We start from the raw sequence: 21213 nt of genomic DNA on the forward strand, positions 1-21213 counted from the left end.
TCGTTGAAGGAATGAGCACTACACCGAGGCCTGTACTCTGGAGCGGGATCGATTTGGAGGTGGAGGGTCAATCATGGTCTGGGGCGGTCACAGCGTCATCTGACCGACCTTGTTGTCATTGCAGGTAATCTCAACACTGTGCGTTACAGGGAAGACATCCTCCTCCCTCATGTGGTACCCTTCCTGCAGGCTCATCCTGACATGATCCTCCAGCAAGACAATGCCACCAGCCATACTGCTCGTTCTGTGTGATTTCTTGCAAGACAGGAATGTCAGTGTTCTGCCATGGCCAGCGAAGAGCCCGGATCTCAATCCCATTGAGCACATCTGGGACCTGTTGGATCGGAGGGTGAGGGCTAGGGCCATTCCCCCCAGAAATGTCCGGGAACTTGCAGGTGCCTTGGTGGAAGAGTAGGGTAACATCTCACAGCAAGAACTGGCAAATCTGGTGCAGTCCATGAGGAGGAGATTCACTGCAGTACTTAATGCAGCTGGTGGCCACACCAGATACTGACTTACTTTTGATTTTGACCCCCCCTTTGTTCAGGGACACATTATTCCATTTCTGTTAGTCACATGTCTGTGGAACTTGTTCAGTTTGTCTGTTGTTGAATCTTGTTATGTTCATACAAATATTTACACATGTTAACCTTTCTGGCGCAGGCGTTCCGCTAGCGACCCACCTCAACAACATCAAAATACAGAAATAGTCATAATAAACATTCATAAAAAATACAAGTGTTGTACATCGGCTTAAAGATTAACTTCTTGTTAATCCAGCCGCTTTGTCAGATCTCAAAAAAGCTTTACGGCAAAAGCATACCATGCGATTATCTGAGGACAGCGCCCCGCTTACAAAAGCATACAAACATTTTACATCCAAGTAAAGGAATTACAGTCAAAGTCAAAAATAGCGATAAAATTAATCATTTAACTTTGAAGATCTTCATATGGTTGCAGTCACGAGAGTCCCAGCTACACAATAAATGTTTGTTTTGTTAGATAAAGTCCCCCGTTTTATCCCAAAAACTCAGTTATGTTGGCGTGTTTTCATCAGTATTTCACTGGCTCAAAGGCGGTCAAAACATGCAGACGAATACATCCTAATAGTACCGGTAAAGTTCGTCTCAACATGTCAAACGATGTTTATAATTAATCCTCAGGTTGTCAATTGTCTAAATAATCGATCATATTTAAACTTGACAATAGCGTATTCAATAGAAAGGAAAAACAATGAAGGGCGCGCACTCGGTCATGCGCGCAAACCAGCACTGAATGATTCTACAGTCCACTGACAGAAAGGTCTCATTCTTCTTCATTTTTCAGAAAACAAGCCTGAAACAATGTCTAAAGACCTGACATCTAGTGGAAGCCATAGGAACTGCAATCTGGGTCCTAACCCATTAGATACTTTATAGGCATTCAATTGAAAATACCCACTTTAAAAAAATCAGACTTCATGGATGGATTTTCCTGAGGTTTTCACCTGCCATATCAGTTATGTTATACTCACAGACATTATTTTAACAGGTTTGTAAACTTTTGAGTGTTGTCTATCCAAATCTACCAATTATATGCATATCCTGAGTAACAGGCAGTTTACTTTGGGCACGCTTCTCATCCAGACGTCGAAATAGTGCCCCCAAGCCATAAGAAGTTTAAGTTTGCTGAAAATAAATGCAGTTGACAGTGAGAGGACGTTTCTTTTTTTGCTGAGTTTGTGAAAACGTCGCACAATTCTATCAGGGGCAGTCGCCATACCCTAGCTCAAGAACAAAAATGTAAAGTAAGCAACAACAAAAAAAGTAGACTAAAATCATTCCAATCCTGATTAAAATGAAATGGCTGTTTAGCATTGGCTGGCTTTAGGACCATGCAAAGCATCGCTCGGAGAGCAGCTGCCAGCTTGCAGCCTTTTTTCTCACTTTTAGAAATTAGAGACATTGCCAGTTTGTTTTGCCTTTCAGCCATTTAGGCAGTGCGCAAATTGCTTCGCATTTGATGTCTGCATTTGAACTCGTAAACCTTATTGTAATCTGATAGCCAAGGGTTAATTGAATTGGGAGGTGGGCAATGTTCCCTCTTTTTGGTTTCTGAAAAAATTTCAGGTCTGCTGAGTGCAAAAATTCTGTGAAACTTCCAGCACACGTTTAATTTGAACACTGAGTCTGTACCCACTTTAAGTTAGTTTTAACAGTGGCCAGGTAGGCTGCTGTGGCTATTTGATCGTAATGTAGGCCTACCAGTGGCCTACCACAAAAACAATGGAGAAAATGCATCCCAAAACATTTTGGCATCCAATGTGTGGTGCTCAATGTAGGCCTAAATTCCATGAGACTTGAAAAAAACATGCAGGGCTTGACATTAACCTGTTTTCCACTTCTTCTTCAGACAAGGTGACTGAAAATGTTGTCGTATTGTTTGATGCAAGAAATCATTTTACAAAATAGAATGCATTATTATTCCCATACCATTATTACAAATGATGCTACCCTTTGCCTATTGGCTACGCGTGTCTCAAAATACAACACTGACCCTTTAAGACAAAAAAACCCTCTTTACTGGCTTTTCAAAGATATCTAGAGATGTACACGTTTTCTGCTCTTGTAGGAAGCAATCATTCCTCTATTGCTGACTACAAATGATCTATAACTGGTCTAATAACTCAAACTAGCAAAGGACTAGCAAACAAAATGTGCACATGCGGCTACATGCAGCTCTTGCTTTGATCTCAAAACAAGCACATCTACTCATGACAGCTGTAAACACAGTCCAGTTCAACGTGAATGGCACAGATCCATATGTGGAAATGGTCTATTTGCATATAGGCCTACTGCAGCTCTGATTGGTTATGCTGCACAGGTCTGTGTCGAGTATGGGCTGATTCATGCACAATAGAATCCTACTCTTCTGCCTACAACAAAATCTCTTGCACATTTAGTTTTGTTTCGGTATGTTGCATTGAAAGTGGCTAATATTGCTTTGATTCTATCACAATTGACACAGTAAAGGGAAATGTTGATAGTGTTACCTAACAGAGAATATTCCAGTGAAGTTCAATTTCGTGCTTTTCTCTGTTGGCTGAAATTTCTTCTGTGCTATGCACAGCAGTCCCGGGGAGCTGCGCTGTATTACTGCCTGGATTCACATGCCCACAGCTTTGCGGGAGCATTGGAAGTGGGCAAGCTGGCCTGGGAAACATTTGCACAAGCTGCCCCCTTGTTTGCTACTATGTTGCAATATCTATATTGATTGCAAGATCCTCCTTCTGACCTACTAAGCCCTTCACCTCTCAGACCTTATTATCCCCTACCAACCCACACAAGCACACCATTCCACCACAGAAGGCCACCATGTCATCCCCAGGTCCAAGCACCCTTCGTCCAGCCATCCATGACTGACTCCATCACCATCTTTCAGTTCCTCCTAAAGCCCCACCTCTTTGACAAGGCCAACCCATAAGCCCCCCTCCCACACATACACACATACATACAAGCAAAGCAATACACTATAAAGACACAACCCCACTGCACCATACTGAACACCACCCAAACCGTTACCTTACCCAAAACTGGGTTTGAATCCTTACCCCTAACCCACCCCTTACCTTAAATCAGGTTTGTATCCAAACCCCAACCCTACCCTCCCCAAACACAGATACATCACACTCTTTCCCTTCCTTGAGCCCACCTCTGTTGTTGTTCATGTTTTTGTTAAGTCTGCTGTTGTTTTGCTTGAAATGCAATGCAATGTGGAAAGAAAAACAAGTTCGAAGTGCTATGGGACAATTGCTGTCAACTTTTATTAATGATGGGCAGCTGGCAAGAAATCACATGTATTTGTCTGCGATTGTGTTAATCATCAAGGGGGACATTGGACGAGAGTCAAGAGGGGAGGGGGGCAGTGGACTTTTTCTGTCTATGATGAAAAATACTCTCTGAAACGACAAGGAGTTTGCCAAGGTGTTTAGCACCATACCCAACAATGCCACACACACGTCCCACAATATTCAAAATGAAAGGAGTGAGGCATCCTCAGCTACATGCGAGAACTAATTTTCCACTTTTACAAACTTGTTCAGTCAGCACAGAAGAAGCATGCTACACCAGGAAAGCTCAACTAATCCAACTGGAATTTGAGGGAGATCTTACAAGAAGATTTCGGGGAGAATGGAATGAAAGTTCCACAAAGCATCAAGGAGGCTGGAACTCCTCTGAAAAGGTAAGAAACAATCTAGCTGGTTGGTTTTGATCAAAATCTTGGTGGCACATCCAGTGGTGTCATTTCAGCAAAAATGTAGGGTATGGAATGGCAAAATGCATCCTTAGCCAGTGTCGTGTCTTTGGCATCATTTAAGGTGAAAATTCTTATTTTATCAAATCAATTCTCTGTAATTATTATTACGTGATTAAACTAATCATGTACATTTAATTAACTAGGAAGTCAGGGCACCACGGAAAATCTTTAGATTACAAAGTTATAATTTTACGAATTTAACTCTTCAGAAATGTTTATCTCATCAATTAGTCTTCTATTAATGAATTATTCTTTACCTCACGTCAGTCTCATCTGAACGTCGTAAATTGTTGGTTATCTGAACGAACCCAGCCTTTACTATAAATCATCCATACACCAATTGGCTTAATCATTTATTTACTAACTAACTAAATTATCACAGAAATGCATTAACAAACAAACAGTAGATATTGGTTACTAACAAAGATGGGGAAGATTCCCTAGTGGGCTAAACCGATATGACGGCTTGGTGGACAAAGGGAAGGGGGTGTGGACTGAGAGAGCGAGGAAGACAACATTGATTCATGACACAGTCTATAATTATATACAGTCGTGGCAAAAGTTTTGAATGACACAAATATTAATTTTCACAAAGTCTGCTGCCTGAGTTTGTATGATGGCAATTTGCATATACTCCAGAATGTTATGAATAGTGATCAGATTAATTGAAATTAATTGCAAAGTCCCTCTTTGCCATGCAAATGTACTGAATCCCCAAAAACATTTACAGTACATTTCAGCCCTGCCACAAAAGGACCAGCTGACATCATGTCTCGTTAACACAGGTGTGAGTGTTGACGAGGACAAGGCTGGAGATCACTCCGTCATGCTGATTGAGTTCGAATAACAGATTGGAGGCTTCAAAAGGAGGGTAGTGCTTGGAATCATTGTTCTTCCTCTGTCAATCATGGTTACCTGCAAGGAAACGTGCCGTCATCATTGCTTTGCACAAAAAGGGCTTCACAAGCAAGGATATTGCTGCCAGTAAGATTGCACCTAAATCAACCATTTATTGGATCATCAAGAACTTCAAGGAGAGCGGCAATTGTTGAACCAATATTTTGGGTCCATGGCCAGGAAACTCCCCAGACCTTAATCCCATTGAGAACTTGTGCTCAATTCTCAAGACAAACAAAACCCCACAAATTCTGACAAACTCCAAGCATTGATTATGCAAGAATGGGCTGCCATTAGTCAGGATGTGGACCAGAAGTTAATTGACAGCATGCCAGGGCAGATTGCAGAGGTCTTGAAAAAGAAGGGTCAACACTCCAAATATTGACTCTTTGCATCAACTTCATGTAATTGTCAATAAAAGCCTTGACACATATGAAATGCTTGTAATTATACTTCAGTATTCCATAGTAACATCTGACAAAAATATCTAAAGACACTGAAGCAGCAAACTTTGTGGAAATTAATATTTGTGTCATTCTCAAAACTTTTGTCCACGACTGTACATTGAAATGCTAATCCGCTCATTCGAGAATAATTGCAAGTACATAGTTACGGTGTATATCATTGTTGTCTTCTCTGTTGGAATCTGGTCCGTCTGCTGGAGAGTTCATCCGAGTCTCTCTCTCTTTCTGTTTTCTTGAAGATCAAAGTATTTTGTGGTTAGAGTACCATTCAGAAATGTTCTCATAGAATAGATGTTTCAGCGGTTGTCTGTATTCTCGTCCTCGGTTTATGTAATTTCTAGCTGCAGACTAGTACTTCGTATCTAAGATTTGCTCGTATTCTGTAGGGAACGATAGTCTCAAAGTTGAACCATTTCCAGCCATGTAGCCAATGCTCCACATGGTATGGTTAAGAATTCAACAACCATCGCAACCTTAGCTTACACTGAGGTTTTTGGTCTTAACTATTCGCAATCACAGCTCACGCTTTGGGTTTGCTTAGTCTGGAGTGGATTTTCTTAGGAGGGGCTTGTATTCGTAACAGTAGAAGAGGCGGTTCCATGATGCCAGATCATGTCTGTGCTCAAGGGGGCGTGGCCGCTGACTAGTTAAACTTTACAGGGAATACAATTCTCTCAAACTTAAAAAGGTTAACATCACATTACATAATTTCACAAATAGTTTAATCTTTACTCATTCATTTTATACAAGAATTAGATGCAAACACCATAATTGAGAAATGTACACATTCAGAGATATAGTTGTGTGTTTCCTGTCCTTTGTGAGGTCACCAAATGAAACACACTCAACATAACTGTCCCTTAAGTGTCCACGGACCATTCCCACATTCTCACAAGTGGACATATAGTTTCATTTTCCCATTTTGGGGATTTAGGAGTTCGGCCACGTGAAATCCTTTGTTCACTCTGTGGTCTGTCTCTCTGCATGACCAGGTGGAGAGACTCTCCGCCAGGAATTTATGACCTGAGACAACCGAACCTGGGTGTAGGAGAGAGTGAGAGAGGGGGAAGCCACGATCTAAACCCAGAAAGGGCCACATCATGACACCAGCATAGGTTTTCATCGGCTTTGCTTTAGTGTGTAGGGTGCTGTCCATGGCGTTAATAGAGCGCAGTGGAGATTTCACGCCCACTTGTCACTTGATCAAAAGCACTCAATGGTGGTGTCATTTGAACTGTTATGTTTATTGTGGTGTAGCATGATATAAGCACCATTCAATATAATTCCAATGCAAGAACCCAAATAACAACCCTGGGTATACAGGGTATTCGGAAACGATTCAGACCTCTTGAGTTTTTCTACATTTTGTGGAAAAAAATAAATAAAAATGTATTCAAAATAAAAAACAGATTTTATTTACAGAAGTGTTCAGACCCTTTACTCAGTACTATGTTGAAGCACCTTTGGCAGCGATTACAGCCTCAAGTCTTCTTGGGTATGACGCTACAAGCTTGGCACACTTGATTTCAGGAGTTTCTCCCATTCTTCTCTGCAGATCCTCTCAAGCTCTGTCAGGTTGGATGGGGAGCGTCGCTACACAGCTATTTTCAGGTCTCTCCAGAGATGTTCGATAGGGTTCAAGTCTGGGCTCTGGCTGGGCCACTCAAGGACATTCAGAGACATGTCCCAAAACCACTCCTGCGTTGTCTTGGCTGTCTGCTTAGGGTTGTTGTCCTGTTGGAAGGTGAACCTTCGCTCCAGTCTGAGGTCCTGAGCACTTTGGAGAAAGGTTTTCATCAAGGATCTCTCTGTATTTTGCTCCATTCATTTTTCCCTTGATCCTGACTAGTCTCCCAGTCCCTTCTGCTGAAAAACATCCCCACAGCATGCTGTTGCCACCCTTACTTCATCGTAGGGATGGTGCCAGGTTTCCTCCAGATGTGACGCTTGGTATTCAGGCCCAAGAGTTCAATCTTAGTTTCATCAGACCAGAGAATCTTGTTTCTCATGGTCTGAGAGTCTTTAGGTGCATTTTGGCAAACTCCAAGCGGGCTGTCATGTGCCTTTTACTGAGGAATGGCTTCCATTTGGCCACTCTAGCATAAAGCCAAGTTTGGTGAAGTGCTATAGAGACTGTTTTCCTTCTGGCAGGTTCTCCCACCTTAGCCAAGGAACTCTGTAGTTCTGTCAGTGGCCATTGGATTTTTGGTCACTTCCCTGACCAAGGTCCTTCTTGCCCGGTTGTTCTGTTTGGTCAGATGGCCAGCTCTATGTAGAGTCCGGGTAGTTCCATATTTTTTTTCAATTTCCTAATGATGGTGACCACTGTGCTCTTGGACACTTTCAACACTCAAGAAATTGTTTTATACCCTTCCACAGATATCTGCCACATTTCCTTGGACTTCATGGTATAGTTTGTGCTCTGACATGCACTGTCCACTGTAGGACCGTATATAGACAGGTGTTTCATTATAAATCATGTCCAAACAATTAAATTGGCAACAGGTGGACTCCAATCAATTTGTAGTGACATCTCAAGGATTATCAAAGGAAATTGGATGCACCTGAGTACAATTTGGAGGGTCATAGCAAATGGGTGTGAATACTTATGTAAATGAGATGTTTCAGCTTTTAATTTTCAATAAATTTGCAAACATTTCTAAACATGTTTTCACTTTTTCCTTATGATGTATTGTGTGTAAAAAGCTGAGACATTTTGAATCCAGGCTGGAACACAATAAAATGTGGAGTAAGTTAAGGGGTATGAATACTTTCTGAATAGCGCTGGACATGTTTTATCTTAACCATAATAGAATGTATCTATTTCTTTCTTGGTAGCCTATTGGTTTTTGTGGTTGTAAATGGAACTGGAAACGTGTTTATGGCAGGCTGGTATTGCTTAATTGATTATGCGGGTAGAATTGTATCCAGAGAAGTGTGTTGTGCCATATCACAACGTGTTGCTGTACTCATCAGCGGCATGATTTTCCATGTTTGAAGCTGTCCTATAGGCCTAATTTTTTGGCAAGACAGCTCAGCATGGCTGCATCTCACTGTAGTAGGCTGTAGTTTATGGTTTGGTTATTTGGATCTCCATTCACCTTTTTGTTTACTGTTAATGTAATTATCCTAAATGTACTGTTCCTATTCAATTGTTCGCATTCACAGTTGTGTCGTTATTCTAAGCCAACCTGCTATTCAGTATTTTTGTTTGCATGCATGAATAACTAGCCTGCTACTAACAGCATTTCGTTTGCGTTATTTTTGCTGTGTGTACGGCTGCATTCACATAGGCTGTTTGTCATAGGTGAATTACCCTATCTATTTTGTAGCCTATATTCATTACCTAAATGGCCTTGCATAAGTGTGAAGAGCACTGTCCGTTGTTCTGATACTCCCACTTTAGTTACTTTATCCTGGTGCTGGGTCTGGTGCACACATTAGGAGGAACATCTCTGAATGAAGCGCAAATCAGAGAACATTTGACTAACCGAAATACATACCCACTGGGCACACACTGGTTGAATAAACGTTGTTTCAATGTAATTTCAATGAAATTACATGAACCAATGTGGAATAGACATTGAATTAACATCTGTGCCCAGTGGGATAGGTTTGACAAGGTGACATGTAAAGCTCCCTTTAGAAAGGCATGTGTAGATTTTCCTTATGTATTTCATGATTTTCGTCATTCTTTGTTTGAGTTTGTTTTTCTTCATGCGTTTTTGTCGATTGTAGGCCTAAGTAAGTTAGCATTCGTGGCCAGTAGCATACCACCCTGCATCCCACTGCTGGCTTGCCTCTGCTAAGCTGGGTTGGTCCTGGTCAGTCCCTGGATGGGATATCAGGTGTTGGATGGCCAGTAGGAGGCAACTTTTCCCCCCAGGGCAGTGATTGGGGACATTGCCCTGTGTAGGGTGCCGTCTTTCAGATGGGAAGTTAAACAGGTGTCCTGACTCTCTGTGATCACTAAAGATCCCATGGCACTAATCGTAAGTGTAGGGGCGTTATCCCTGGTGTCCTAGCTGAATTCCCAATCTGGCCCTCATACCATCATGGCCACCTAATCATCCCCAGCTTACAATTGGCTCATTCATCCCCCTCCTCTCCCTGTAACTATTCCCCAGGTCGTTGCTGTAAATGAGAATGTGTTCTCAGTCAACTTACCTGTTAAAATAAGGAATATACATTTAAAAAAGCTGTTTTACACACTGGTTACTTTCACATTGATGTCAGCATTTGAAGTTGACCTTGTTGTGACTTAATAGCGTGTATTATGCATCTATTTCATGTTGCACTGTATGCGCTGTTCCACAAGTAAATGAGTACATTTATGAAGAGGTTGAGTAGTGGTTGACATTGTACATGCTGTTCTACAGATCTTTAAACCTAATATTGCAGTGATAATTAATGGCTGGGGTCATTTTACTGTTGTTGCTGTTCTCCAAATAGCATTTTAGAGTTTTTAAATTGTGTAGAAATGCAGTAAATGAGCTTCAACGTCCACCCCAACACGACCTCACTTTGCCATACTCTAGGTTTAGCTGAACTGACGCCATTCGTTTCTATGATTTGTGGTTAAAAAGATCAGACGAAGACGAGACGAGGTCCTTAAAAAATGCTTCTCTGTAAAGTAAGAAAAAATGGATTTTCAAAATCTGCATCGAGTTTCTAGCCAGAGCGACGGTATTTTCTCCCCACGTCACCGCAAATGTAATAGTGTTTGAAAATCAATGTTTTTAAAATATTACAACTTTTGATGATGTCATCGGGTAGAACTTTTGAATGTTCTATTTTTTTGACATAACTTAGACATGCGTCGTTTTTGCAAATGTAAATACTGGTTTGGTGCTGGAGATAAATAATATAATGTTGAAAAGTGGCAGAGTTGTCCTTTAAATTACAGAAAATCCTGTAAGTTACAAAATGACATTTAGTTATCGTTTGACAGCCCTAATAACTATGTATTTTAAAATCAGCAGCTCTGATCAGCTGACCAGGCACTGAATTAAATAGAACTAGACCTTTGTCTCAGAAATGTCTAATTTATACGATATGAGAAATATTTGAGATGAACAACCAGGAACGAAATCAAGAAACAGAACTCAAAACAGGTTTAAGCGGACAAGAGGCACTTTACTCCAATAGGATCTAAATCGAATAAGTAATGTAGCCTTAGTCATATGAATATTAAATATGTCCCAGACAACGCCCTTACAGACCACGATTGACCTGCCCAGCAGTCTAAGGCACTGCATCTCAAGGCGTCACTACAGTCTCTGGTTCGGATCCAGGATGAATCGGATCCAGGATGTATCACATCCGGCCGTAATTGGGAGTCCCATAGGGCGGCGCACAATTGGCCCACCGTCGTCCGGGTTTGGCCAGGGTAGACCGTCATTGTAAATAAGAATTTGTTCTTAAGTTCTTAACTGACTTGCCTAGTTAAATAAAGGTTCAAAAATAAAAAATAAAACCCTGTGTTCTCTAATTACCTAGTGGGTGTGGCTAATCTGATGAAGAGAGGGAAATTGACACTACCAGGCCCTAAGTTAGCTGCCCCATCAGCAGGTCTACAGTCTCCTGCCCTGTACGGATCGGGTCTCCTACCTTATTGGGTATGCAGCTTCCTATCCTGCCAGGCTTAGAGCCCCCTGCCATGCTTAGAGCCCCCTGCCATGCTTACCTGCCCTGTTTTCAGGTCTGCTGTCTCCTGCCCTGCTCAGATCTCAGCCCTCTGTCTTAGTTGGTAGCCAGTTGCCTAGCCCACCAGGTTTAGACTCCTGCCCTATTAAGCCCAGAGTTCGCTGCACTAGGCTCACTGTCTTTAAACATAGTCAGCCTGCAGCTCCCTAGCCCACCAGACTTTCAGCCTCCTGCCCTGCTAGGCCACAAGTAGCTGGTGCTAGGTTCTCAGTCCTCAGCCCTCCTAGGCCTTCAGTCCCTAGCACTAGGTCCTCAGTGTCCAGCTGTACTAGATATGTTGTCTCCAGCACTAGTCGGCCCTCAGTTCCTAGCCCAGGTGGGTTATCAGGTGGCTGCCCGGCTAGGCTCAGAGTTACCAGTTCCTGGAGTAGGCCCAGAGCTCTAACGCACTCCTAGCACTCCGTGGTTTTCTTTGTCAGGTCCAGAATCAGTTTCCCTGCCAGGTTCAGAGTCGTTCTCCCTGTCAGCTCCAGTGTCAGTATCCTTGTCAGGTCCAAAGCCAGTTTCCCTGTTAGGTCCAGAGCCAGTTTCCCTGTCAGGTCCAGAGCCAGTTTCCCTGTCAGGTCCAGAGCCAGTTTCCCTGTCAGGTCCAGAGCCAGTTTCCCTGTCAGGTCCAGAGCCAGTTTCCCTGTCAGGTCCAGAGCCAGTTTCCCTGTCAGGTCCAGAGCCAGTTTCCCTGTCAGGTCCAGAGCCAGTTTCCCTGTCAGGTCCAGAGCCAGTTTCCCTGTCAGGTCCAGAGCCAGTTTCCCTGTCAGGTCCAGAGCCAGTTTCCCTGTTAGGTCCAGAGCCAGTTTCCCTGTTAGGTCCAGAGCCAGTTTCCCTGTTAGGTCCAGAATCAGTTTCCCTGCCAGGTTCAGAGTCATTCTCCCTGTCAGCTCCAGTGTCAGTATCCTTGTCAGGTCCAAAGCCAGTTTCCCTGTTAGGTCCAGAGCCAGTTTCCCTGTTAGGTCCAGAGCCAGTTTCCCTGTCAGGTCCAGAGCCAGTTTCCCTGTCAGGTCCAGAGCCAGTTTCCCTGTCAGGTCCAGAGCCAGTTTCCCTGTCAGGTCCAGAGCCAGTTTCCCTGTCAGGTCCAGAGCCAGTTTCCCTGTCAGGTCCAGAGCCAGTTTCCCTGTCAGGTCCAGAGCCAGTTTCCCTGTTAGGTCCAGAGCCAGTTTCCCTGTCAGGTCCAGAGCCAGTTTCCCTGTCAGGTCCAGAGCCAGTTTCCCTGTCAGGTCCAGAGCCAGTTTCCCTGTCAGGTCCAGAGCCAGTTTCCCTGTCAGGTCCAGAGCCAGTTTCCCTGTCAGGTCCAGAGCCAGTTTCCCTGTCAGGTCCAGAGCCAGTTTCCCTGTCAGGTCCAGAGCCAGTTTCCCTGTCAGGTCCAGAGCCAGTTTCCCTGTTAGGTCCAGAGCCAGTTTCCCTGTTAGGTCCAGAGCCAGTTTCCCTGTTAGGTCCAGAATCAGTTTCCCTGCCAGGTTCAGAGTCATTCTCCCTGTCAGCTCCAGTGTCAGTATCCTTGTCAGGTCCAAAGCCAGTTTCCCTGTTAGGTCCAGAGCCAGTTTCCCTGTTAGGTCCAGAGCCAGTTTCCCTGTCAGGTCCAGAGCCAGTTTCCCTGTCAGGTCCAGAGCCAGTTTCCCTGTCAGGTCCAGAGCCAGTTTCCCTGTCAGGTCCAGAGCCAGTTTCCCTGTCAGGTCCAGAGCCAGTTTCCCTGTCAGGTCCAGAGCCAGTTTCCCTGTCAGGTCCAGAGCCAGTTTCCCTGTCAGGTCCAGAGCCAGTTTCCCTGTCAGGTCCAGAGCCAGTTTCCCTGTCAGGTCCAGAGCCAGTTTCCCTGTCAGGTCCAGAGCCAGTTTCCCTGTCCGGTCCAGAGCCAGTTTCCCTGTCCGGTCCAGAGCCAGTTTCCCTGTCCGGTCCAGAGCCAGTTTCCCTGTCCGGTCCAGAGCCAGTTTCCCTGTCCGGTCCAGAGCCAGTTTCCCTGTCCGGTCCAGAGCCAGTTTCCCTGTCCGGTCCAGAGCCAGTTTCCCTGTCAGGTCCAGAGTCGTTCTCCCTCTCAGGTTCAGATTCAGTTTCCACCAGGCTTTGGGTTGTCCGCAGCCTCTGCTCTCAGTTGGTCCGCAGCCCCCAGCCTCAGTCGGCAAACAGTCAGCTCCCTTAGTGCTACACACCAAACCTCCTACCCTGGTTCTACACCCTGTGTCTCCTGTTCTGCTAGGCTCAGAGTCCATGCCTCTAGCAAGTTTAGCTGCTAGGCTCTGAGTCCATGCCTCTAGCAGCCCCAAGCCATAGCCAGAGCCCAGTCTCCTGTCCTAGCGCCAGGCGCCAAGTTCCCTGCTCAGCTTAGTTCACAGTCTCCTGCCATACTTGGTTCTAAGCCTTAGTAGTAAATTCTAAGTCCCCTATCAGGCCCTGAGATTCATACCCTGCTAGGCCCTCAGCCCCTGGCCTGGGGGACCCACCATTCCCTGACCTGGGGGACCCACCATTCCCTGACCTGAGAGTCCTGCTGTCTGCAGATCTGGGGGTCTACCCGCTTCCTGGGCTGGAAGACCATTTGGCCCTCGCACCTGGGGAACCACCTGACTTGTCTCTGGGGCCCAGGCAAGTCATGCCTTAAGATCCAAGCCTCCCCCAGTTTATGGAGCCCTGTCTGACCCAGCACAGGGGTTCCCACCAGCACAGGTGTAATCTCCTTCAGTTGTGGTAGGAGAGCCACCCAACAGCCATGGTCAGCACGCCTCACTCCTTCAGCTATGGTCAGGAGACCACCTTCAGCTTCTTGCACCTCACTCAGCTCCCATTGGTGGGCCCCAGCGACCCTACAGCCATGCCACAGAGACATTCACCACACACGTGGGCCCTCCATGGGGCGGCTAAATGCTGTGCCCTTTGACTATGTACATTCCTTACTGGGTAACCGAATACAATGCCCTTGACTTCCGTGTTCTTCCATCACGGGGCGGCCCTCGAGCCCTGTAGGCACAGCTGAGCTGGCACCTCCATGGTGTCCTAGACTGAGAGACCTTTTTATTGCCATTGATTCGACTGTCCAACACAGGCTTTTGTCAGCTGTCCCTAGTTTTATGACCTTTTTCAAGATGTTAAAATGTATAGTGTACATTTTTGGGCAGCTGTTAAAAAGGCCTTTAAAGACTATGATTGACCTGCCAACGAACAAATTGCTGCTCCCTTGTGTCCTCTAATTACCTGGCTGGTACCCGCCTACTGGGCATGGCTAATCTATTAATAATGATCAGACCCTTTTTTTCAATTTAGCCTAAAATGACATACTCAAATCTAACTGCCTATAGCTCAGGAAGCAAGGATATGCATATTATTGATACCATTTGAAGGAAACACTGATGTTTGTGGAAATGTGAAATTAACACATTAGATCTAGTAAAAGATAATACAAACAAAAAAACATGCGTTTTCTATTTTATGTTCCATCTGAACTGAAATCCAAGAAAACATTGTTTGTGCAAAGTTTCAGACTGATCCAGTGAAGAATTACATCACAACACAACATTTTGAATCAAGTCTGCCAGGAGTTTGCCCAAATGGGTCGGATTGGTCAATTTATACATTTTCAAGTACTTAACTATAGAGAACATATAAAAATGCTATGATAATACAAAAATAAAGTTTACACACTCCCAGGAATGTCATACATGATGGATCATTAGCTTCCCTACAGAAAAGACACTAACCTTCACACATCTAGATGGCCGGGCGGGGGGTGGGTGTGGCGCCAGAGACCGCAGTGGGGTCAAATTGTAGAACCCAGTTCCTACATTTGAATATAAAAATAGATTTTTTTCAAAGAAAACTACACTACATTTTTTTCTCTGTGACCCTCAGGATAACAAATCAGAGCAAGATCACTGAATGTAAGTACATTATTTACCTAGAGGTGAATGTATCAAACCAGTTTCCGTGATAAGTGTTTTGTTGTTGTGAACTATTCTCAAACAATAGCATGGTATTGTTTTTTTGTAATAGCTACTGTAAATCTGACACTGCATTTAGATTAACAAGAATTGAAGCTTTCTGGTCATATAAGACATGTCTATGTCCTGGAATTGGCTGTTGTTTACAACGTCCCGGTTTAGAAAAAGAGGGAGATGGACACAAGGGAACAGAACTAGCAACAAAGAAGTTGTTTCCGTGTCACTGTGTGCGTAAAATAATAAAGCACATACCCTGTTGTAAAAATACCTAAAATGATGATGTGTTTACCCTGGCATCCCTGGGGTCCGTCACACATCCCTGAATCAGTACATAGTGTTTAGTAGAGGTCATCAAGACAGTTTCATTTTTACACCCATCTTAGTCATGACTGTCAGGAAGTGGGTTTCCTGAGTTGTCAGAATGCAGGGCTACAGTTTCCTGTACTGTGTCTTTATGTTGCCTCCTCCCAGAGCCTGCAGAGATCACACACACACACACACACACACCGGTTGTGTATGCTAGTTGTAATGACAGGATGTTTGTGTGCTATGCTATGGGTCAGGGGAGACTAGATGGCAACCGATAAAATACCAAACATTTCCTTGGAAATGGCACACACATTCCCTCTGATTCAACACAACACACATTGCATTACTATACATGATGGTTGTTCTCCTGTGAATAACTACTACAGTCGTGTATGGAATGGAAAATGAACCTTTCCCCTGGAAAAGTAACAGGAGGTTTACATTGGGGTGGGTTCATTGGAAAGTATGGGCATCATTTCCAAGGAAAATCTATGTTTTATTTTTCAAGACCATTCTCGACTGTAGTTATTCACAGGAGATCAGCCATTATATATTGTAATGTACTGCATCTGTGATTCATCAATGCAACGGGATGTGTGTTGTGCTAAACAGAGGGTGTGTGTGTGTCCGGTGTACGTGTGTGTGTCCGGTGTACATGTGTGTATTGAAGAACGTCAGGAGATTGTACTGTGACTTCCTTGAGTTCAGGAAATAACACGACTCCAAATGGGTCTCCAAGACGTGACTAAGGCCCAGTTCCCTTTCAGTCCCTATCCCCTTCCCTTAGTGCCAACCCTCTATAGTGTTCACAGATCTGAGCTAGAGGACTTGATCAATTTAAGATATACGGAGAGGATCCCTACTAGTCTTTCAAAAGCCTGTGGAGTTCCAATTGCATTGCTTTTACCTATCAGATCTGTGAACACAGAAAAGGGTAGAGAGCTTGGCGCCAAAGGAAAGGAACCAGTCCAGAGTTAGCGACTAACAATGCAGGATGCCTGAGGTCCCACCCAACGTTGACCCTGTTTGATAAAGAATGGAAGGAACCCAGCCCATGAAAACAAGTGCATCCATACCCAACTGGTTTCAGTCAGGTGGACAATCTTCTCTATCTCCCAGCCTGCTCCCCCTCCACCCTCGGACCCACCCTTTCTCTTCCAATCCACTATCACACCTTTCTACATTAAGTGTTAACTGAAATAGAGACCTGCCTTTATGCCAACAGACTTCCTGACAACTATAGGCCTAGCCCACTAAGCACACCCACGTCATTTCAACGTGGAAATGTGGGTAATATTTGGTTGAGACCTTGATCAATGAGATTACAACCTTTATTCACCCACTCAAAAATGACAGCCAGAAGTTTGTTGAATTGTGTGCTTTCAACTGTCTAAAAGCACAACCAAATTCCAATGGAAAAGCAATGTCTGATTGTTGGTTTCTTTGTCATTTAAATGTATTATCACTGTGCTTTCAACCATTTAAAAGCACAACAAAGTTAAAATGGGAATACAATGTCAGATATTTGGTATTTATACAACAATTTAATGTTTTATCACAGTTTTTTTTGTGTCATTTGTAACTTATTTTGTAAATAATGTTTCTGCCGCCATCTTTTATGACCGAAAAGAGCTTCTGGATATTAGGACAGCGATCACTCACCTCGAACTGGACGAAGATTTCTTCTTTAATGAGTCAGACGTGAATGTTTTACTTCAGACGCCCGACAAGGCCCACATCCTCGTCATTCGCGTGAGAAAGAGTCAGAGATATCTGGGGCTTAGGTCGGGGTGCCTTGTAAGGATCCGACGCCGAGTGGGCTATCTGCCTCTACCATCAGTCCTATTAGCCAACGTACAATCATTGAATAACAAAATAGATGAGCTACGATCACGAATATCCTACCAGCGGGACATTAAAAACTGTAATATCTTATATTTCACAGAGGTGTGGCTGAACGACAACATGGATAAAATTCAGCTGGCGGGGTTTACGCTGCATCGGCAAGATAGAATAGCGACCTCCAGTAAAACAAGGGGTGACGGTCTGTGTATATTTGTAAACACAAGCTGGTGCACAAAATCCAATATTAAGGAAGTCTCAAGGTTTTGTTCGCCTGAGGTAGAGTATCTCATGATAAGCTGTAGACCACACTATTTACCGAGAGAGTTTTCAACTGTATTTTTCACAACTGTCTATTTACCACCACAACCTGATGCCGGCACTCATTAAGCTGTATAAGGCCATAAGCAAACAGAAAAACGCTCATCCAGAGGCGGCACACCTAATTTCTACTAGCATGTTAAATGTGCAACCAAACGGAAAAAACTCTAGACCACCTTTACTCCACACACAGAGACGCAAACAAAGCTCTCCCTTGCCCTCCATTTGGCAAATCTGACCATAATTCTATCCTCCTGATTCCGGCTTACAATCAAAAACTAAAGCAGAAAGCACCAGTGACTCGGCCAAAAAAGAAGTGGTGGATGTTAAGCTACAGGACTGTTTTGCGAGCACAGACTGGAATATGTTACGGGATTCTTCCTATGGTATTGAGGAGAACTACACATCAGTCACTGGCATAGTGATCGTACGTATATGCCCCAACCAAAAGCCATAGATTACAGGCAACATTAGGGTAAAGATTACAGGGTAGAGCTGCCGCTTCAATGAGTGGGATTCTAACCCGGATGCTTATAAGGGATACCGCTATGCCCTCCGACAAACCATCAAACTGGCAAAGCGTCAATAAAGGACTAAGATTGAATCATACTATACCGGCTCCAACGCATGTAGGATGTGGCAGGGCTTGCAAACTATTACAGACTACAAAGGGAAGTACAGCCGCGAGCTGCCTAGTGACACAAGCCTAACAGATGAGCTAAATGACTTCTATGCTCGCTTCGAGGCCAGCAACACTGAAGCATGCATGAGAGAAGCAGCTGTTCAGGACGACTGTGTGATCAAGCTCTCCGTAGCCGATGTGAGTAAGACCTTTAAACAGGTCAACATTCACAAGGCCCTATGGCCAGACAGATTACCAGGACGTGTACTCCGAGCATGCGTTGACCAACTGGCAAGTGTCTTCACTGACTTTTTCAACCTGTCCCTGACTGAGTCTAATACTAACATGTTTCAAGCAGATCACCATAGTCCCTGTGCCCAAGAACACTAAGGTAACCTGCCTGAATGACTACCAACCCTTGGCACTCACGTCTGTAGCCATGAAGTGCTTTGAAAGGCTGGTCATGACTCACATCAACACCATTATTCCAGAAACTCTAAACCCACTCCAATTTGCATACCGCCCCAACAGATCAACAGATTATGCAATCTATTGCACTCCACACTGCCCTTTCCTACCTGGACAAAAGGAACACCTACGTGAAAATGCTATTCATGGACTACAGCTCAGTGCTCAATACCATAGTGCCCTCAAAGCTCATCACTAAGCTAAGGACCCTGGGACTAAACACCTCCCTCTGCAACTGGATCCTGGACTTCCTGATGGGCCGCTCCCAGGTGTTAAGGGTAGGTAACAACACACACTGATCCTCAACACGGGGTGCATGCTCAGTCCCCTCCTGTACTCCATGTTCGCCCATGACTGCATGGCCAAGCACGACTCCAACACCCTCATTAAGTTTACCGACGACACAACAGTGGTAGGCCTGATCACGACAATGATGAGACAGCCTATAGGGAAGAGGTCAGAGACCTGGCTGTGTGGTGCCAGGATAACAACCTCACCCTCACCGTGATCAAGACAAAGTAGATAATTGTGGACTACATGAGAAGGAGGACCAAGCCCGCCCCCATTCTCATTGACAGGGCTGTAGTGAAGCAGGTTGAGAGCTTCAAATTACTTGGTGTCCACATTACCAACAAACTATCATGTACCAAACACACCAAGACAGTCGTGATGAGGGCAAGACGAAGCCTATTCCCCCTCGGGAGACTGAAAAGATTTGGCATGGGTCTTCAGATCCTCAAAAAGTTCTACAGCTGCACCATTGAGAGCCTGACTGGTTTCATCACTGCCTGGTATGGCAACTGCTCGGCCTCCGACTGCAAGGCACTACAGAGGGTACATCACTGGGGCCAAGTTTCCTGCCATCCAGGACCTCTAACAAATCAAATTTTCAAATCAAATGTATTTATATAGCCCTTCTTACATCTGCTGATATATCAAAGTGCTGTACAGAAACCCAGCCAAAAACCCCAAACAGCAAGCAATGCAGGTGTAGAAGCACAGTGGCTAGGAATAACTCCCTAGAAAGGCCAAAACCTAGGAAGAAACCTAGAGAGGAACCAGGCTATGAGGGGTGGCCAGTCCTCTTCTGGCTGTGCTGGATGCAGATTATAACAGAACATGGCCAAGATGCTCAAATATTAAGAAATTACCAGTATGGTCAAATAATAGTAATCACAGTGAACAGGTCAGGGTTCCATAGCCGCAGGCAGAACAGTTGAAACTGGAGTAGCAGCACGGTGGACTGGGGACAGCAAGGAGTCATCATGCCAGGTAGTCCTGAGGCATGGTCCTAGGGCTCAGGTCCTCCGAGAGAGAGATAGAAAGAGAGAATTAGAGAGAGCATACTTAAATTCACACAGGACACCAGATAAGACAGGAGAAATACTCCAGATATAACAGGCTGACCCTAGCCCCCCGACACAAACTACTGCAGCATAAATACTGGAGGCTGAGACAGGAGGGGTCAGGAGACACTGTGGCCCCATCTGATGATACCCCCGGACAGGGACAAACAGGCCGGATATAACCCCACCCACTTTGCCAAAGCACAGCCCCCACACCACTAGAGGGATATCTCCAACCACCAACTTATCATCCTGAGACAAGGCCGAGTATAGCCCACAAAGATCTCTGCCACGGCACAACCCAAGGGGGGGGCGCCAACCCAGACAGGAAGACCACGTCAGTGACTCAAGCAACTCAAATGACGCACCCCTCCTAGGGACGGCATGGAAGAGCACCAGTAAGCCAGTGACTCTGCCCCTGTGATAGGGTTAGAGGCAGAGAATCCCAGTGGAAAGAGGGGAACCGGCCAGGCAGAGACAGCAAGGGCGGTTTGTTGCTCCAGTGCCTTTTCGTTCACCTTCACACTCCTGGGCCAGACTACACACAATCATAGGACCTAATGAAGACTTAAAGGTTGAGACCGAGTCTGCGTCTCTAACATGGGTAGGCATACCATTTCATAAAAATTGAGCTCTATAGGAGAAAGCCCTGCCTCCAGCTGTTTGCTTAGAAAGTCTAGGGGCAATTAGGAGGCCTGCATCTTGTGACCGTAGCGTACGTGTAGGTAGGTACCTATCTTTCCGATTTTGTCCTGCCGTACATACAGTGGGGCAAAAAAGTATTTAGTCAGCCACCAATTGTGCAAGTTCTCCCACTTAAAAAGATGAGAGGCCTGTAATGTACACTTATTTATTTGCAAATTATGGTGGAAAATAAGTATTTGGTCAATAACAAAAGTTTATCTCAATACTTTGTTATATACCCTTTGTTGGCAATGACAGAGGTCAAATGTTTTCTGTAAGTCTTCACAAGGTTTTCACACACTGTTGCTGGTATTTTGGCCCATTCCTCCATGCAGATC

The sequence above is a fragment of the Oncorhynchus mykiss genome, chromosome 12 (genome assembly GCF_013265735.2).
Source record: "Oncorhynchus mykiss isolate Arlee chromosome 12, USDA_OmykA_1.1, whole genome shotgun sequence".
Lineage (NCBI taxonomy): Eukaryota > Metazoa > Chordata > Actinopteri > Salmoniformes > Salmonidae > Oncorhynchus > Oncorhynchus mykiss.